Source organism: Camelus bactrianus, chromosome 3 (assembly GCF_048773025.1).
Source record: "Camelus bactrianus isolate YW-2024 breed Bactrian camel chromosome 3, ASM4877302v1, whole genome shotgun sequence".
Taxonomy (NCBI): domain Eukaryota; kingdom Metazoa; phylum Chordata; class Mammalia; order Artiodactyla; family Camelidae; genus Camelus; species Camelus bactrianus.
In genome coordinates this window covers 45,592,270-45,613,962 of record NC_133541.1, presented here as the reverse complement: position 1 = coordinate 45,613,962, position 21,693 = coordinate 45,592,270, and the positions used below count along the sequence as shown (strand labels likewise).

Genomic DNA, 21,693 nt, shown 5'->3' with positions numbered 1-21,693 from the left:
CAGAGTGTAGGGAGGGGCAAACTTGTGTTTCCCCTAGTGGTTGGTGCCAGGGATACAGTGGCACATAACAGTCCCAGACAAGGGGGCTGGGTATGGGTTGAACTTCATTTCCTGAGATTTGGGAGTGAGGAGGGGCAGATCTGGAACCCTAAAGGAAAGGATATCTAAAGAGATAAGACTAGGTTCTTAAAGGGACTAAAGAGACTTGCCCACAAAAAGCTAGATCAGAGTCCTTTTCTACCCAGAAGTTGCAAGAACAAAAGAGGATCAGAAACAGCGATGATTTTGTGGAACACCACAGAGCTAACAGCCCAGATTCTGTGATTCCGCTGCTCTAAGAACAGAATTAGCTCCAGAATCTGCAGTGGGGTTAAATGACAGGTAAGAACTGTGTGGCCCCATTTCTCTGAAAGGAGTCTGAGCAATCATTAGAAATACCATCTGAGGCCAGAGAAACCAAAGGAAACTAACTCTCACCAAGGGATTAACCTGAAACCTGAGGCTCATTAGCACTGTATTTTAATCAAGTGTCTTCCAAAGAGTTAACAGGCACTCAAGACAAAAGCAATATTGAACCTTTTCAGGATATGAGACCTTGTTCCTTACCTTCATGGCTTTCAGCTTTGAGAAAAATATAACGTGTCACTGGCATAGGGCACATAATAGGATGGCGGGATAGAATCTCTCACTGCAATCAGTAGATCCAGGAATATAAGTGTAGCTTGTCTAAGATCAGACATAGATGCTATTGTAACCAGAAAGACCGAGCAGCTCTCCATTGCAGTCATTTAAGGACAACGTTAGCCATTCTAGCACGCAGAGAACGCTGTCAGAAACGACAGCTGCATCTGAGAATGCACTGCTCATCAGAGACCAGCAGTGGACTGGGCGATCAAATGGAGGTCCCGTAATTAATTTAGAGATTGTCCCAAGCTAGCTCCTGGTCTTATTCGTCGTTGCCATTTATTAGAAGCTTTTTTTTTTCCAGCCAGGACAAGAGTACGGTTTATAGAAACTACTCCTCCCAGGGACAGGAACTGCTGCTGGATTCCCCTTCCTGAAATGCCATTTCCAGGATGCTGCTCCTCTGCTCACAGCTGTTCCCAGCTCTTCTTTCCAATGTATCAAATATGCATCATTTTAAGTGGTTTTCAAGATAGTCCATTTCTGGCCTCATTCTGTGTGGCAAAAATTTTTTCTAACTGCTTGCATGACTCCTTCTGCTTTGGCCAGTTTAGAAAGCCTTTGCTGGTGCTGATCCCTCACCTGGACCACGCTCTCAGCTTCCCTCTCACCTGTTCAAACCATGAGCAGGCTTCAGAACCCACTTCTAGACCTCCCTCTACAGACGTGCAACTCTTCTTGGCTCAGTCAATCTTCAGTGAGCTCATCCTCAAGTCTCTCAGCATGAAGCCTCCCCAGACAAGTTAGCCCTTCACTTTACAGAAACAATCTTTCAGGTTTTGCTCTTGTTTGAGATCATTTAGTCTTTTCTGGGACCTCAGAAAGCCCCATGTGGCACCTTCCTATTGACATCCAATCTCCCCCACCAAGAAGACCCCTATTGTAAATTTCAGTGGAAGAATTTCTCTAGAGTCCATACCTCAGAATGGAATTGTAAGTTGTAAGGTATATGGATCTTCCACTTTACCAAGTAATTCCAAACTCTTTTGTAAAGTACTCATATCAATTTACATTCCCACCAGGGAAGTAGACTCTGAGACAGAGATTTCATGCTGCAGGTTTACCAGGGAGTACTCTTGGGATCAACAGGAGTGGAGGGGAAGCGAGAGAAGCTGGATTTGACAGAGGGATTGCTGCAGTCTCAAGGAAAGCCTCAGCTTGCAAGGAGCCCTGAAGCTGGGACACTCTAGAGCTGTCCTACTGGGGCTGGAGGGCCGGGTCTCTGTATCCCCTGTGCCCACTCGTTACATGCAGGCTGCTCTCAAGGAGAGCATGTAACTTTGGACAAGACAACTCCTTTTAGCTGTTTTATGATGTTTTCTCATGGATCAAGCTTCTGTAATGTGTAGGTTTGTTTCTGGGCTCTCCACTCTGTTTCACTGGTCTACTTGTCTGTTCCTCTGCCAACACCACATTGTCATAGTCACTATTCCTGCATTGTGGCTGTAAATCAATTTGGTGAGAATATTCTTAAAATATTGAGTCTTCCTATCTAAAAAGATGGCTTATCTCTCCAGATACTGGAGTCTGTTTTAATGTCATTCAATAAATTTGTAATCATCTCTCACATAGGTACTTACACTTTTTATTGCTACTGTAAATGGTGTTTTCCAATAGCTTGCTGCTGGTGTTTAGAAACACAATAAATTTTGGTTTTTATCTAGCAATCTTACTAAATGCTCATATTAATTCTAATCATTTTTCTGTAGATTCTTTTCAGTTTTCCAGTAATCATATCTATTTTATATTCTGGCACTGGCAACCATATGTTTCTAATAATATTTCATTACCAAAGTTGTCTAAAAACAAAGCTAATTATTGCCCTGTCCTCTGTCGCATTCCACATTGTGTGTCTTCATCATTCTGAGTTTACCAGTATTAACTGTTTCCTATGCTGTCCTCCTGGTTCACTCACCATGTGTACCCATTAGCAGGGGGAGGGGGGATGGGTCATTGGCTTTTACTGGAATAGGACTATAACTAACATGTTATTCTGCAACCTGCTTTTTTTTCAGCTGCCTATTATCAAGTTCCCTAACTCCACCATTTTTCCTAATATCTTTATACATTTTTAATAAATAAATGCATAAATGATCTCATATCATATATGCTGGCTGTTTTTTGGTTGATTGGTTGGTTGGTTGGAGTGCCTCGCTCTTTAAAGAAATGAATAATTGATTAAAGAAACAAATAACATGAAATACGAAGGCTTTGACCCTCCATCAAAAGATTGCTGAACTAGTTACACACATAAGTTTTAAGTTTAAACAAAATGCTTAAGGCATCTATGTGTCTTTTGTTTGTTTTGAGGGGGAGGTAATTAGGTTTATTTATTTATTTAATGGAGGTTCTGGGGACCGAACCCAGGACCTCATGCATGCTAAGCATGCACTTTACAACTGAGCTATATACTCTCCCCACTGTGTCTTTTTTAATGACTTTGACTTTTTTCATTTTTGGACACAATGAGAGTTACATACTGCTGAGGGACAAAGTGTGTTTAACCCTAAAGTAGTGAGCAGACACATAAACCAAATAAGAAGCCATGCTCAGCAAAATACGTTTTAGGCCTCCAAAGACAGAATAACAGTCTGACTTTATTTGTTCTGGGGAAATGGGCTGTATCAGGTGACTCCAGTTGTTTCAATGGCGCTGTGCCGGGCCACAAAGATCGTATCTGTCCAGTGGGATTAAGTGCGAACAGAAACTGTTCCAATCAGGCTGCCAGTACCTCAATGGAGATCTGAAAGCTGTCATCTAGCAGTGATTTGAAACTGGAACAATGTGAGGAACCAAACATAACGAGACTTGGTCATTCTTGCTATGTCTTTGCAGTAGAGTATTCTACTTCTATGACAGCATAGAAAGTCCCATTATGTCAAAATTCTAGGACACCTGGAGACTTTGGTAGAAGCATGACATGTTATCTGCCAACAAGCTATTAAACCAAATTCATCTGCTGTTTTCTGTAAATAATTCACTCTTATTGTCTAGCATCTTGTAAGTATTGACTATGTTTGTGAAAATAGAATTCAAGGAATGACCTATCCTATTTTCTGTGATTTCACTGAAGAAAGAACCTGTTGTTATTTTGTATATTTCATGTCAGCAATGTTTCACAATTATAATTCCATGTTAATATGTTATTCTTGGTAACATGAAGTCATAGTATTTTCCAAACTAAGTGATTTGCTATTCCTTTGAAAGTTGTGGTATGTGTATTTCATAATCTTCATTGTCACCATTAACAATAAACATTAAAGGCTGAGCTTTAAGACCTGGGTGCACGCCACTCTGTGATCAGCTCTGGCCAACCGTCCCTTTCTCTGCCCATCGCTTCCTTCTGCACACCCTACATTACAGCCAACTGAATGGCTCTTGGACACACTGCAATATCCTGTAACCATGTCCTTGCATGTACTGTCCTACCACCTTGCATGTTCTTCCTCCCTCGTCCAAACACAACACTTCTTTTAAACACACACACATGCACACACACACACACACACACACACACACACACAAAGCCCCCAACAAATATGAAGTATCATATAGAGAGCTCTACTGCACAGACTCCAGAGAAGGACGCAGGAATATACGGTGTGTAATTTCTGCTATCCAGGATTAGACGGGGAGGGAGGTAAGATGTCAAAATATGAATAAAAGATAATCACGATACCAGCTTTTTGAACTATGAATGACTATGTTCTGATGTTATGCTAAGTGTTTTTCACAATCCTCACAATGACCCAATATGGTGGGTAGTATGTCTCCATTTTACAAATAAGAAAATTCAACTTGACAGAAACTTGAACTTGACTGTGAAGTTTCATTCCTTCACTTGATAATGATCCCTTCTTGAGTATCAGATATTACATAATACAGGAATTCAGGAGGGGGAGCTGTATTGATCTGATCTTCACAGCTTGGTTGGATGTTAGTGAATGGAGAGAGAGAAACAAAGAGCATCCCAAGGAAAAAGGCACTTCCAGAAGTTGAAAGCATGAAATTTGGTGAGAACAGTTGAACTCAAGTGAGTCATAAGTAGGAGAGTGAAGGTGAAACTCAATTCTATCTTCAAATATTTCTTAAAGCCTGGCAAAAATAGTTTGGGGACAAATTGTTGAATGCTTTAAGTATAAAGCTAGGGAGTTTAGACTTTATTTTGTAGAACGTGGTGAGTCAAAAATGATTTAACATGTGTTTAAATTAAGTTATAATAGTCTCGTGTGCATTTAAAAAAATTCAAACAATGCAGACGTATAGAAAGAATAAGGTAAAAGTTCTCCTCCCTCTCACCATAACATAATTTTACTTCTCAGAAAATATCACTGTTAATAGTTTGGGTATTAGCTTCCAACCCTTTAAAATTAATAAAAATATAGATTTATTTTTAAACTTAAGTGGAATTATACTATGCCTGCTTTTTGGCCACCTATTTTTTTCACTGAGTAATGTGTCACCAGCACTACTGCATGTCACTACATGCTGTGAAGACTTCTGTACAGCCTTCAGCATTTCAAAGCTTGGATGCACTAAAATGAAAGAAGTCTAGAAAATGCACATTAACATAACCAATGTTGCAATAAATATCTTTGTACAATCATCTTTCTGCACTTGTCCAATTATTTCTTTAGGCTAAATTCCTAATATTGAAATTGCTGAACATGCACATGTTAAAATTTGATATAAACTTTCAAATTGTCCTCTGAAAAATTATATCAGTTTATGCTCTCAAAGAAGGTGTTTGAATGCTTTTTTTTTCCCCTGTACCTTCAGCAATACCAAATCTTATCAGCAAAGAAACTTTTTGAGTGAGAATGTGACACTCACAGCTGTGCTATGTGAAGAAGCTGGCCTATTGCAGATCATTGTCTTTAATGCATGATTCATTGTCTATTTAAAGCCTGAAACCCAACAACTGGGTGAGCAGACACTAAGGAAATAAAGATTTCTAATATATTAGGAAGGTGACTAAACAGAATAAATCTCTTCTGGCAGAAAACTAATCTCTTCGCTTTAAGTCAATGGTACTGAAACCTGAATGCACACAGAATCATCTTGGGAGCTTTAAAAACTATCAGATGTCTGGGTGCCACACCCCAAATTCTCATTTTATTGGTCAGAACCTGAGCATTGAGATTTTTTTTAAAGCCCTTTAGGTGATTGTAATATGAGCCACGATCATTAATTTCCATTTTAAATGTTAATTTTAAAAGCTGCTGAACTCCAAGTCCACCCATTTCATAAAGGTGCCTGATGTAGCTTCCTTTTTCTGAGGCTCCTTGAAAACAGGTTAAGGGTTCCGCGTTTGGGGGAGAGCTCACTAGAACTCTCTTAATTTCATTTCTACCCCTTAAGTCACAGAGACTAGGAAACATAAGAATTCGCGGGCTTGAGTCAGACACCATGTTAGGCCTCAGGTGAATTAAATAGAGGCCTGGTAACTCCGCAGAAAACAAACAAAATAAATGGACATAGTCCTTAGAATATTCCCTGGAACATGAAATGTACAGGTGAGAACAGCTCCGGCCTGGCTGACGTACAGAGAAGGCAGGGTTTACATAAGGCAGTATTAGCAGATTAATGAGTGACCCAGTCCTGTGGAGAATTGTTCTCAGGTATTTCAGCTGTATGAGATCTCATTTCTCCCATCTGATTATAATATAATCTTTAAACATATTCATTGTGGTGAATAATATTGGGAGGAAAATCCCGTAGTGTTTTGAGGGGTGACTGTCCCCTGACTTTGCTGACCAGGAGAACGAATCACTCCCTTCCCACAGACCTCAGGATATTTCGGGCTCCACGTCAACCCTTCACTGCCAAGCGGCAGCTGACACTTTCACGTCAACTTCTGCCCGTCAGAAATGGAAGCTGAGCACTAAGTATCGGTATTCGGAGTTTCACACTTGCCTGGGTCGGTGACTTTCTAGGGACGGTGAGAAGCAGGGTGCTGATAAGGCAACAGAGCATCAGGCCTGGGGTGCTTTTCTTGACATCTCACCGGAGAAACAGGCAGGATGGCTCGATCCAGACTGTGATGGTAAGCCAGCTCTCGGGGTGGAAGCCGGGTGTAGGGGGCTGATGCGCAGCATTTGCCAATTTCTGGGGCGTAAATACTCTCATCACGGCTGACTTTAGGCTACCAGGTTTTAAAAATCAGCACTCAAAATCCTGAAAATTTAACAGTTGGCTCTCTCCAGCTGGCTCCAGCATGACATTAGTTCTCCCTCGCTAAGGACCAACAGTTCCGGTTTTCTGGTGGGTGATTATAGATTGACAGCTAAAATGTAGTAGACTTATTACATGTGAGCCCATTTTGTTGTTCACAATTCAGCCAAGGTGAGAAGCAAAGCCCAGCTCCCACAGAGACCCCAGGTATCTCAGCATCTCCTTTCAGAGACTCGCAGGGTCTAGCAACACAAGAGCGCAGCCATTAGCCCTTTGGAAAGATTTATTTATAAGAATTAGAGTCTAAAGAAAAACAGTTCTTTTGGGCTGGGACCATGGAATGTATTGAAAATTAAAAGACATTGAATCTAATAACGGAATCGTCTTCTCAGCTATAATCGTCCCACACTTGACTGTGCTCCTCTCTTCTCATCAAGTTCAAATGGTCTTTGAGGAGTGAGCAGCTGTTCCAGATCCCGTTTTATCCAACCCAAATAAGAGTTGTAATCTCTTTGGAAGAAAGGACTTCTCTGTTTTCCTTGCGAAGGCCTATGTCCATCAAGTGGATGGCTTCTAGAACAGAAAGAGGCACTGGTTGGCCTGGCTCCTATTTGGAAAAGGAACCCATGGACGTCTTCCCAGAAAATAATCATTTTTAATGCACATGCTAAATTTTTTATTTAGCACTGTTCCCTTAAAAATATCAGAAATGTGTGTGTAAAATGTGTAGGTAAATGACAATTTAAAACAATCACCTGCATGTTCTTTCTAACCACCATATCGTAAAACCCACTTATTTTATTACCATACAATAATAATAATAACACCTTGCATTTGTAGAGAGGTTAAGAGTAGTGTGGAGTCTGAACAGACGTTAGTTTGTATCCTGTTTGTAAATTAGTATCCTCATTTGTAGAACAGATATCAAATATGAGGTTCAGCATCTGAAAAGAAAAAAGAATGTATCTGTATAACTGAATCGCTTTGCTGTACACTTGAAACTAATGTTGAAAATCAACTACACTTCAATTAAATTTTTTTTAAAGAAACATGGGGTTGTTATGAGGATTAAATGAGGTAATTAATGTAAATAAAGCCCTTAACATTGGCTTGGCATTTAGTAGATACACAAGAAATCAAGAAATTATTATTTTATATTGCTATTCTTTTGACCTTATGCAGAGTTCTTTAACTAACCCAATTTCATATGATCTTTTATTAAAGTCATGTGACGTATGTAAGATAAGCATTATTATAGCCCTTTTAAAGATAAGGAAATGGATTAAGAATTTCCCAAGATGGAATAGCTGGTGACAGAGCTAGGCTGTGCTTTTCATCATGTTATATTTAATATAGGGTTAAACTAATAAATAGCAGTAAAACTGGTATTCTTTCATTCATGAATAAGGTAAACATTGCTAGCTACTGATTTTGGAAATAGTATTATTCCTTAAAAAACAACCACAAGTTTTTTCTTTAGTAGCAGCAGCAGAAACTATTTCTAAATGTTTTCTATGTGCCAAGCACTATATTGCACCCTGTATGTGTTCCACCCTTCTTGGTCCTCAGGACACAGATAATCATAACAGCTAACATTTATGATCACTTCATCTGTGCTAGACATTGTGCCAAGTATTTCACGTGCATTCATCTCATTTTAATCAACCCAACCAACTTCTGAGATAGAGAGCCACTATTAATATTATTCCAGTTTGCTAATGAAGATAATATATAGACAAATTTGCTGTTGGAATTACAGAGCAGGAAGCATTATTAGACGTTGTCTCTGTGTAATTATATAGTGTAAGTGTCCTGCTAGGATTATCCTGCTCAAGTCAGTCCCATCAAAAATAATTGTTCAGGTAGAGATTGGAAGGAAAACAGTTGTTGGGGCAAAATTATGTTCAAAGTGTGTTTGTGCGTTCCTTTGACACTACTCCCTCCCCTAGAGCTGTAGAAGAAACAGACATGCAGTGAAAAACTTGAATTTGAGGGAGTCATTTGAGGGCGTTTGAGTAGAAATTAGTTCAGTTTGGCAACTGCACACTGAAGAGGAAACTATTCTTAACACTCAGTAACACACCATAGCCTTTCCAAAGATAAAAACAGTATCGGGGTCAAAGAAGTATGTTGTTTCAGGGCATACGTTGCTAATAATAAAACAGTCTCTCTGCAGGAAGTATACACAGACAGCTCACAAAAACAGGAAAGTCACTCAGGAACCTGCTGTAAAACTCCTGGTCTGAACACATGAAATTGCCCACAAGTCACAAGGAGTGGATATATCACACCTTAGAAGTAAAAGAGAAGAACACAGGTTTCCTCATACTGTGACTCTGACAACACTGTATTTTCAATCCTGTGGAAACTGATCTAGATGGACTAAGGGAAAGAACTTTTTACACCAAACCCATCATTTTTCAGATAAAGACACTAAGATCACAGTTGGATATGATAAACATCTAGTGTTTTTGCCTGCCCAGAGTCCATTTCCCCTTCTCATAACAACCCGTCCCATGGGATTTTCTCTGGTGCTCCCCCTGACTCATGATCTTCCGGTTTGGAGAGGGCTGGTCACACCCCCAGTTCCAGGGGTGGGAACAGAGCAGGGATGGCCAAACGGGGTGACAGCGGAGCATTCACTGACAGGCACGAGGCAGAATCTGAGTTAATTTAGTACAGAGGTTAAAGTGAACCCAAGACCACACAGTTAATGCCAAAGCTACAACCACATTCCAAGCCCGATGCTCTTTTCATGCTGCAATGCCACAGCACCTATGTAAGTGAAAAAAAAAATTCTTAGCAATTTAAAAGAATAGTTGTAGGTTCCATTTCAGTGCTAATGAGCCAGACTCTCTCAGAGTCTAAGCTACTTCCTGTTTATAAGGTACCTAGAACATATGCCCACATTTTGTTCTATTTCCTTAACGGTTTATACCACGGTAAGGAGAGGACAATGATAATTTGCTTTATAGTCAATGTTCCTCTAAAGCCATTGAAAAATTTTCTCATGCCTCTAGGATACCATGATATATTTTATTCCATTAATGATTACACTATGGTTTATAGCCATGTTCTCATAGCTCCTTTTTCAAAAGGGGCTGGGAAATAAATGGAGAAAGTATAGTATTCTAAGATGTTTATAGTGGTTGCATTGGAGTGACAGGGTTATAAATAATTCTCTCTGATCCCTTAATTTTCCCATTTTTAAAGTAAAATTATATTTCAAAAATAAACAAGTTTCTATTTTTCTAAAAATATAATTATTCAAAGATCAATTATCTGTGCTTCAAATTATTTTTCACTCTTTTACAGCTGCATCTTGCTGTTTCTATTTTGACTATTAATCTCCTTCTTAATTCTGCTGAGAGAAAAAGATGTGAGTCTCAAACTAGACAATATACTGCCTGTCTCTGTGTGTAATTTTCCTAAGAGCACTGCTGTGAAAGTGTGGGTGGATCAGGACTGGCTGTATCAGGGCTCCCAGGAGAGCAGCCTACTCCCAGGTTATCAGTGAACAATAAAGAGAAGGTTTAGGAATTATCCAAATCAATTTTAATTAACTGTATCAACATGGTTTTTCATTACCTCAGAAAACGTGGAGTTGGCCTATCTTAAAATTACATTCAGGAGTCACACACAAAATGTCTGCACTAAATTCCTTATCTTTCCCTTTCCAAAACAGTTATACACTCTGCACACCCATACCTCTTAACTCTTCTTCGCTGCCTGCATTTAGAAGTCATCAAGTCCCAATGTGTTTTCTCCACCAAGATCATACTGCTGCATCATCATTTGCTATTTGGCTAATAGTTTCTCAGCCATCATTCTCATCCTCCTCCTCCTCCTTTTAATCCTTTATGATGATATTTTAAATACAAACTCAGTCCTGCCATTCCCCCGTCCCCCATCCACCCTGACTCAGTATAATTAAATGGTTCCTTATTTTCTTCAGGATAGCACCCAAACTTCCTAGGACAGCTTGCACATCCCTTCAGGATCTGGCCTTTGGCTATCATTTCAGCACCCTCTCAGGCCAGCCCCTGTACACTCACTGACTTCACTCCAGTCACATCAAACCGCCTGAAAGACCTAGCTGCAGCTGTACAGTTCACTCTGCACAAATTATTGCCTCTCTCTGGAATAGCTTGGTGCTTCTACCTGGGGTTAATGAATTCACAGTTGTTGATAAAAGAGTTTGTATGGTGTTGTGGCTTTGGTGTAAAACAGACTATTCATACATATGCTTTCACATACAGACTTTGTTTCTGGAAGAATACACAAGAAACTGGTCGTATTGGTTGCCTCTGGAAAGGAGAACTGTGACACTGAGATGTGGGGATAGGAGAGACACTTTGCACTGGATTCTCTTTTGTGCCTTTGACATTTTGCGCTGTGTAAACATACCAACAATTTGATTAAAGCTAAAGATATGTCCACTCTGGGTTCCAGCGGGATCCAGGAATTCTGACCCCTGGTAATATACCCAGAAGGAATGAATGCATATGTCCACCAAAAAATGTATGCAAGAATACTTGTGGCAGCTTTTCTCATAATAGACAAAACTGAAAACAACCCAAAAGTCCATCAGTGGGAGAAAGAATATATAAATTGAAGTATATTTATTTGATGGAATACCACATAGCAATAAAAACAAAGAAACAAACTATGATATAATCCATCAGTGAAAAGATAAAAGATCCAATGCAAAGGAGTAAATACTAGATGATTCTAGTTATTTCAGGTTCAGAAACAGGCAAAATTAATCAACTGTGGTAGAAGTCAGAACAGTGAATCACCTCAGGCAAGGGTCGGGCAGGGAGAGCCAGGAGGGTCAGGTGGGAGCATACTGACTGGGAAGGGAAAATTAGGGGGTTGTAGGACGCTTCTGTATCTTGAGGTGGGTGGTATATGACAAATGAGTATGTACCAATGTAAAATATACATATTCAATGGATATATACATATGTAAAAAAGAATTGAGTTTTATGCTATAGACTAGCATATTTTACTGTATGTGCATTAATAACATTTTTTAAAGTTTTAAAAAAGCATAGCAAATATATGTAACCAATTTGAAAAAAGTAGATAAAATAATTTTAAAAAATCTCACCCAAATGTCAAGTGACTTCTACCTTTGCATTGATAAAATTCGATGCAACTCCCATATTGAGTCAATTTAAAAAAAAAAGCAATAGGGAAAATACTAAGAATTTCTTTAAAGAAAGAGAAAAGTTTGAAGCAAATATTGATTGCAAGAAGAAAATTTTGATTAAACAAATCATAAAATAAAAACAGAATTTTCTATCTTGACCCTACAGCCTCAAAAACTGTAATGAAATGTTTCAGGCCATAGGGGCAAAAAGGTTTCTTTTACAAATGTATTAAGCAACTTTAAGAAATATAAGTGAGATGGAACTCAGACTGTCATTTTATTAGCGAACACCATGGTAACCAGGAGAGAGAATTCAGTTTGCGGAAAAGTGGCAGCTAGAAATGGAAGTGACAAGGGCAATATTGAGTAAATAAGGTTTACCTGGTCCACAGAGGCAGAACAATGGTGAGGTTTGTAGGGAGACGGACAGAAGAACTAGGTGGTGAAAAGAAAGGGAAAGAAGCAAGGAAGAGACAGAGCTCTAGGCATCCGGAATATTTACAAGTGAATTGTAAAAGGTGCGTGAAACTGTAAAAGAAGCAGCTTTAGAAGATATCAGATGAGCTCAAAAACAAGAGGAGGGAAGGGGAGGGTCACCCAAAGTGAAAGCAACATGGGCTACTTTTTAAAAAGACTCCTTTTCGGCAGGGTATAGCTCAAGCGATACAGTACATGCTTAACATGCATGAGGTCTGGGGTTCAATCCCCTCCACCTCCTCCACAAATAAGTAAGTAACCTAATTACCTCCCCTCCCCAAAAAACTTAAAAAGGCTCTTTTTTCAGTTCAGGAGAGGCAGTAAGATGTCAACAGGAAGTGTTTAGGTCAGCCCCCCCCCCGCCACTCCCGAGATTTAATACTTTGAACATCTAATTTGTCAGGTTTTTTTTTTCTTAAGTGTTTTTTTTTTTTTTTTAATGGAGGTACTGGGGATTGAAACTTTTTTTTTTTTTTTTAATTAAACAGAGCTTCATTGTAGAGCATTTGGAAAATACAGAAAAATTTTAAGGAGAAACCAAAAATCACTCGAGATGTCCACTGTAGCATTTCAGTGTAGGACACTTTCCAATAGGCAGAAAGTGGCAAAGCAAGAGCGGGGTCAGAGTTTCTTCTCCCCTAGGAACACAGTTTATCATTGGAGATTTGTCATTTTTATTTTATTGGTGCATTTTTCCACTAGAAGCTCCGTGAGGGTAGAGATTTTTGTCTGTTCTTCACTGCTATAACCCGGTGCCTGGCACATAATAGACACTCCAGAAATGTTTGTTGAATTATCTACTTTTTTCACATTTACTTATAAAGATTAGCTGCTACTTCTTATTTTTTCTTTAATTATTAAAACCTTTAAAAATCCTTTTCATGTTCCATTTCATGACTTTATTTATCAGAAGAATCTAGTCATTAAATGAAAATGTCTATTGAAGTTTAGGAAAATGTCAAATGTAAGCAAAAGCTTCATGATTCATATTAATAGCACGCTGTATTTCTTCTGTGACGCCTGGCTGCACACTCTCCTTGAATACTTGTAGAAACAGTTCCTTCCATTCCTTATGTTAATCTATTGCCCACATAACTTATTAAATAGAATTTGAAAACCAATTTAACATTTAGGGCTTTGTAGCTCCTTTCTTCTTAAAGACCAGGATTTCTTTTTTAAAAATTTGAGTTGGGATATTATTTTTTCCCCCCAAATGTAAGACTTGTCTTTGAATAGTGAAAAATGATGGAGAGGATTCCATTATGTTTAGAAGTCTCATAAAGGAAGTTAAGAATATTGAATATTCTAGCAGTAAAAATTTTCAGGGAGGGCAGATGGAATTACTCAAGCTTGAAATGTAGCCAGAATTCTGTAGGCAGCATTACTACTCTTGGAATTAAACAGGACCCTGGGAGTCTTCCATAATAAGAGGTATCCAGGACCCTTCAACCATTCCAAGACAACTAAGCCCTGCCAGGGGCTACAATACAGTTATTTTGGGAAAAAATATACACCACATAGTTGAGCAAAAGGGGGTTTTATTGGCTCACATAACTGGGATGTCTAGAGGTGGAATGAGGCTGGGTCCAGGGGCTTTCACAATGTCAGGGTTCTCTCTCCCAGGATCCATGTGATCAAATCTAGGAGACCTATTGGTCCTGCTTGGATCATGTACCCTGGATCAGTGATAGTGGCTAGAAAATAAGATATTTGAATTGGCAGAGCATGGGCAAGGCCTGAGCCACATACCCATCCATATACGGAAGAAAGTGGATGGATCTCACCCAAACCAAGTGAAGAAGTGGATTCTCCACAAAGGGCGTTCTGTCACCACCTGGAGTGGCAAACGGTATTGGAGGCAGTGTTGAAATCCCCTGAGCCCTGTGCTTCTGAAACACAACCCCCTCATACACATACTCACTCACCCTTTGTGTTCCAGGAAATGGCTCACTGCAAAAACGCTTACCCTTATGACTTAGAGAAGACTCCGAATGACCTCCTTTTCTACCTATGATGAGGCCAGACATAGATTCTCTAAATTCCCATTCTTTTTCTCAAAATGACGAGCTGAACCATTGGTTCCACTGATCAAAATGCTCACTAAGTCGACTTGAATAAGCTTTAGTCGGGCTTCTCTCTTTCCCCTGACCGTGGCCTACCTTTGAGCATGAGAACAAGGAATAACTCCTCCATAACTGCCCCCACCCTTTTTTTCTAATTGATGTAATGGGCATTGAACCCAGGACCTTACACATGCTAATCATGCACTCTACCACTGATCTATACCCCTACGCTCCCGTAACTGGCCCTTCTGACAATCAGCTTTCCTCTAAGGGAAGCATTCCCTGATCAGCTGCCTGATAACTCCACCTACCACGCCAATCCCCCCACCTGGTTCATTCCATCCTTTTTTACTCCTCCCTATAAAAGGACCCATCTGTGTGCTCTCTGAGATGCTTGCAGATCTTATGGCCTATGATCATAAATCACTCTCCCTGTTGCAACAGTCCTCCACCCCTTGTTGCAAGAATCCTTTTGAATGAAGTCTCTCCTTACCTCAGTTCATATTTGTGTTTTATTTGGCACTGGCCAGACAAAACAGTAGCTGTCTGCCACAACACTCTCTTATCCAGTCTGATGGATCTCGAAGGGATGAAAATTCATTATACCACTTCTTCCCACTCTCAGTTTTGAATCAATTGAGAAGTAGAAATGGAAGCCCCAGTCAGGCAGGTAAGAATTCAAAATGTCATCTTAATTGAAGGATAAATGGATAAAGAAAATGTGGTATATACATAGATTGGAATATTATCTAGCCTTAAAAAGGAAGGAAATGTTAACCCATGCTACAGCATGGATAAACCTTGAGGATATTAGGCTGAGTGAAATAAGCCAATCATAAAAGAACAAATACTGTATGATTCCACTCATATGAGCTATCTAGAGTAAGCCAGTTAACAGAAAGAGAAAGTATAATGGTAATTGCCAGGTGCTGGGAGAAGGGGGAAATGGAGGGGGTTGTTGACTAATGGCAGTTTTGCAAGACAAAAAAAGTTCTGGAGATTGATTGCACAATAATGTGAATTCAGTTAAAACTACTAAATTGTACACTTGGAAATGGTTAAGATGATAAATTTTATGTTATATGCACAATAAAAATAATTTTTAAAAAAGCTTCATTACTAACAATGCTGGTTGGAGAACGTGACATAGATCTCTGGTCAAGCAGGCTCACTAATACTCATGTTGCTGAATTAAAATATCAACTTCAGTAAGCCAGAAAGAGAAAGAAAAATACCATATGAGATCACTTATATGCAGAATCTAAAAAAAAAAAACCATAAATACAAAACAGAAACAGACTCATAGACAGAGAATACAAACTTGTGGTTGCCAGGGGGACGGGGGGTGGGAAGGGACAGACTGGGATTTCAAAATGTAGAATAGATAAACATGATTGTACTGTGTAGCACAGGGAAATATATACGGGCTCTCGTGGTGGCTCACAGTGAAAAAGAATGTGACAATGAATGTATGTATGTTCATGTCTAACTGAAAAATTATGCTCTACACTGGAATTTGACACAATCTTGTAAAATGACTGTAACTCAATGAAAAAAAAAATGCTTAAAAAAAAAAATCAACCAGGCCTTCCTGCAGGACGGGGCTTACTCTAGTAAGGTTATCACAAGGTAAGTCTTCATGGACAGGCCACTCTGAAGGAAGGAAGGAATAAGTGACACATTAATAATTCCTTCCCTCAATCTTACCAAAGAAGATGTTTATTCCCCAAGGAGAGAGTGAGCAAGGAGGAGAGGCTGGAGTGTGAAAGAGCTGAATTTAAAAAGAAAACTTTTTTCTTTCTCTTTGTACTTTTCAAAGAGAGTATGTTTAAATATATTTTTTTCTTTAATTTGTGGTGAAAGGACCAACTTAAAAAGTTGCAGTTATTTGCAGATTTTAAAGAGAAAAAGAATTTATTCATATTGAGTGTAAATTACACCTTAATTTAAAAATTAAAAAAACATAAAACAAGGTTAGGGAAAAAATTCCTCTGTGAGAACTTCAGACAAATACATGAGTGCATTCAGAATAGGCTGTGGTGTAACACTTTGCTTAGTATAGGGCGAAAATAGTTTGCTTCTTTGAAAGAAAGATGGATACTGTTATATCAAAAGAAAAATGTATATCCTCTATCAAGCCAAAGCACATTTGGTTTGAATACTTTCTACATCCTTAGAGACATTCTCTCTCTAAGGAATTAATCCATTTAGGAAATTACTTCGTAGAACTTGTACCAAAAAAAAAAAATGGAGAGGCCTTATCTATCACATGTGCTTTGAGGGGAAAATGGTGCCCCTTAGATAAAATATTACAGTGACCAAAATACTTCCCATCTGTCAACTTTATATTCCTCTCATTTAGTTTCACATCATGCACTTTGGCAGGATTCATAGGAGAAAAGGAAACAAAAACCTATTTTTACCATTGTTGAAAGCATGCCAAGTTGGCAAAGGTGTGGGACAATGGGCAGTCCATACACAGTAAGGATGACAATTGCTTCAGCCTTTCTGGAAGGTAATTTCCAATATGCAAGTTATCAAAATTTTAAATATGCATATCCTTTGGCCCAGAAATTCAACTTCTGGGAATTTTTCCCAAGTGAATGAATTGGACAAATATATAAGATATACATAAAGGGCCTTCAGGAAACATTGTTTACAACAAGGATGAGTTAGGAACCACCTAAATCTTTTATCACTAGTGGACTAATTAAATACATTATGATATAGCTATTCAGTGGAGTACTTTGTGGTGCATTAGAACAATCATGTATACCTGTGTTTATTGTTAAAAAAAAGTTGTAAGGGGGAGGTTATAGCTCATTGGTAGATTACCTGGCATGCAAGAGGTCCTGGGTTCAATCCCCAGTACCTCCATTAAAAAAATCAGTAAATAAACCTAATTACCTCCCCCTGAAACAAACAAACAAACAAACAAACAGCGTGTTGCAAAAAAAAGGAAAAGTTAAACAGTCTGGGTTGTAAAAATTTTTCCACATGCATAGGAAAAAGCCTAGAAGGATACATAGCAAAATAATGTTTTTACCCCTGAGTTGTGGGGTTTCAAGTCATTTTTACTTTTTTATTCCTTTTATTTATTTATTTTTTGGAACTATGCCGTGAGCATGTGTTCCTTAATTAGTCATAAAATACATGTGTTCTGACTGGAAAAAAATTAAAGCATGCCAACTTAAACAATTGTTTTTCAGGAGAAAATATTTGCAAATCTTGTATCTGATAAGGAATTAATATCCAGAATACATAAAGAATTCTTACAACTCAACAACAAAAACCCCAAACAATCCAATTTAAAAATGGGCCATGGACCTGAATTGAGATTTTTCCAAAGAAGCTATATACCAATGGACAGTAAGTGCATGGAAAGGGGCTCAACATCACTGATCATTAGGAAGATGCAAACTAAGCCCACAGTGAGATATCACTTCATACCTGCTAGGATGGCTATTACGAAAAAACAAACAAACCGAAAACAGCAAGTGTTGGTGAGGAAGTGGAGAAACTGGAACCCTTCTGCATTACTGGTGGGAAAGCTGCTGTGGAAAACAATATGGCGGTTTCTCAGAAAATTAAACATAAAATTACCACATGATCAAGCAATCCCCCTTCTGGACAAATACCCCAAAGAACTGAAAGCCGGAACTTGAGCAAATATTTACACACTACTGTTCATAGCAGTATTATTCACAACAGGCAAAACGTGGAAACAACCCAAATGTCCATTGACAAAAGGAATGGATAAACAAAATGTGGTGTGTGTGTATGATATATATATATATATACATATATATATCAGTCCAAAAAGGAAGGCAATTCTGATCATGCTATAACATGGATGAAATCTGAATACATTATGCTAAGTAAAATAAGCCAGACACTAAGAAATACATACTGTTTGATTCCACGTACATGACCTATCGAGAGAGGTTAAATTCTTAGAAAGCAGGGTGGTGGCAGCTAGGGGCGGGGGGAGAGCAGGATGGGGAGTTGTTTTGTGACGGGCACAGTGATGGTTTCCCCGCAGTATGAATGTACGAAACACCACTGAACTGTACACGTAAAAATGTTAAAATGGTAACGTTTATGCTATGTATTATTTTACCACAGTTAAAACATTATTTATTGTTACTATTTATTTAGTAAATTATTTATTATTTATTTATTTTCAAGAAGGTACTGGGGCTTGAACCTTGGACGTCACACATGCTAAGCATGTGCTGTACCACTGAGCTATACCCACTCCCCTATTTTACCACAATTAAAAAAAAAGCAGTTGTTTTCCACATAGAGGTATCTATTTCTATCATGAGTAAGAAGATCTAACTCATCCAAAAACCATCTATAGACTTTAGACCACAGAAAACTTATATTCATCTCAATCCATATTCTCTCACACACGACCTGGCCTACATTGGAAGATATAAGTGACGTTAATCCACATGAATAGGAATTGAGTTAATCCTCTTTATTTTTCCCTCAATCCAATTAGGTTTATTTATATGTGACCCCTATTTCTCCCGAATGTACCAGGTACCTGAACGATAAGGGGAGATTGCGGGGTAACCCGGGCAGACTTGTACTCCAGACGTGTCAGCTGTTTCCGCCCACCTGAAATAGTCTGGCTTCTAAGTGGTTACAGCTCTTGGGGTTCTTAGAAATAGACTGGGGGCTTCCTACCTTTTGCTGAGCCCCTTGTGGGTGTCCTCGACTTGGTTCAACTCCTCCCTGTGTTAAGGCAGCTGCCAGCGGGGTGGCCTGTTGTTTATTCTCCATTGTTCCCTTTTCTCCTGCACCTGGTCCCTGCCATTCAGAACTTGGAAGGCAATTTCAACACGTTGTGACACAGGCATCCCTAAGGCCCTTCCACCTTCAGCAGTTTCTTTTGTACACTGGGGCTCTCTGACCAATAAAAGTCATATTAACCGACTTTAAATTCTCTGGGGCCTCAGGCTCTATATCTGTATATTGCCTATAAGCTTTAAGGACCCTTTCTAGAAATTCTGAAGGATCCTTGCTGGGTTTCCGCCACACCTCCTGAACTTGATTAAGGCGTCTTTGTTCTGGCACCCCTCTTGCAGTCCCGCAAGAATGCAGTCTTGATAATGCTCAAGTTTTGGCCTCTCCCCAGCATTCACATCCCGATTCGGCTCAGCTGGTGGTATAGCTGTGCTGCTGCAGCTCCTATGGGGTTGCCGGGAGTTCCTGTGTGTAGCTGACCTGTCTCCTCCCCGGCTTTATCCAGCAACGTTCTACCTTCCTCTGCAGTGTGGAAGGTATTTAATAAATTCTGAAAATCTGCCCAGGTTGGTTGTGTGTTGCAAAAATCGATAAAAAAAGATTTTCTATTCTCTTTGGGTCATCTCTATAAGCTGGCATATTATTCAATTAACTACAATCTGAGCTTGTAAAAGGGGAGTGGACCCAGATCAATCCTGTTGGCTGCTGAGTCTCAGCATCCACACTCACAGTGGGAACTTGCCTTAATGGATACTGTCCCACATGAGTTTGGTTAGCTCCCTATTCTCCCCATACCTGGTGGGTACGAGAAGGTAAGACCATTCCTAGTTCTCATTTCCCGAGGTGGGGTCTGAGCCTGAGGCTGTGATTCAGCAAAAGGAGCAGCAGCACCATCGGAAGGGGGTGGAGGAGGAGCAGTCAGTGTTTGAATCAACAGCAAAGTCATACTCCTTTTCATCAGAATCAAACAAAACCGGTTTCTTTACCTTCCTTCCTGTTGGACCATAACCTTACATCTTCTTTGCACAGTAACAGTAACATAAAAGACCGTACATAAAGTATTTCATCCCATTTTCCTTCCAGTTAACAGAATAAATCTAGTTGCAAAATTGTATTGTAATTTAAGGATCCGTTTTCAGGCCATTTTGCTCCAGAGTCTCAAGGATATTTTGTCCATGCAGTGTTACAAAAAATAAAATCTTTTTGTTTTCCATGGATTCGTAACTGAAAGTCACCAAATTTTGGAGAATGCAGCATAGAGGACTACAAGACAGAATTAACATTGTCATTTTGAAGAGGCTTTGCTTCCAAGTAGGTGAAGCAACAAAAATCTCTCTACAGATCCTTTCTCCGGGCACCAAGAAGTTCAATCTCCAATAGCAAATTCTTAACAATTAAGACAGTCAGACATAGAGGGACATAGATAAACGAGACCAAAAACCAGAGCTCAGGGTCTCTAACCCAGGTATGAGGTACCTTAGCAGCTGTAACCTTTTATAGTGTCTGCCAAAATCCCCCCAGGTTGGCCTCCAACCCACGATTTGGCCAGGAGTGCCAAAATCTCGGCAGGCAAGATCCAGTTGGAAAGCTAGCGGTCCTGTCCAGTCTTAACCAGCTCAGCTCAAACTTGACACAGCTGACTTCTAGTTCCTGGAAAACAACTCCAGCACACATCTTATGGTTTAGGCTACGGGTCTCTTAGAAGACATGCAAGTCTTAAAACGACCTTGATTAGTGAAGGCAGGTGAATAAAGTTGACTAATCATTACCCATGGTTTCACTCCCCTGTCTCATGGCTATTTAAGTTCACAGAATTTAGCATAGATGTGAAATTAACTGTATGAACAGAAAGGTTAAGAACTACAGATAATACACCAAAATAGCTAGTTGGAAAATAATTTAATTTCTGAAAACAATCAAAGTCACAAAGTTAGGCATGTACACACACAAAGACAATTTTTTCAGTCTCAGCTTTGGAAAATTGGGTCCTACTTGCTTTTGGAAAAGCTCATATTCTCTATGGCTCAGCCATTCATGGTTAATTGGAAAAGGTCTTTCTAACCATCTTTTATAATTTATGCCATGAGACTTGGAGGCTTGATGCTCTCCGGTGGCTGCATGGAGTTGGTAAGGTAGGAAAGGTTTAGGATCTGCCCATGACAGTTGGATAGCAAGATGGACCTGGCTGCAAAGGTTGACTCCAGAAGCCCAGCCAGCTACTTATGAAATGTCCAAAGGACACAATCATTTCCATTCCAGAAATGGTGACCATGGAGCTTCCAACAAAGCAGGATGGGCACAGTAGTAGGAAATTTGGGTGGTACTCACTGCACAGGACTCAGATGAAAAGGGAAAGGAGTGGCACGAGTTAGAAGGGTAGGGAAG

General features: G+C 39.4%; 1 long non-coding RNA gene across 2 annotated transcripts in view; it reads left to right on the top strand.

The window, feature by feature from the left end:
* Positions 1–6,521: 6,521 nt before the first annotated feature.
* The window catches only part of LOC123615119 (uncharacterized), a 51,020-nt gene continuing 35,848 nt past the window's right edge, over positions 6,522–21,693 (top strand). The window contains exon 1 of one of the 2 annotated variants that reach the window (XR_012504595.1): positions 6,522–6,730. This is a non-coding gene — a long non-coding RNA (uncharacterized LOC123615119). The remainder of the gene's footprint in view (positions 6,731–21,693) is intronic. The other variant, XR_006722680.2, reaches the window with a different exon arrangement.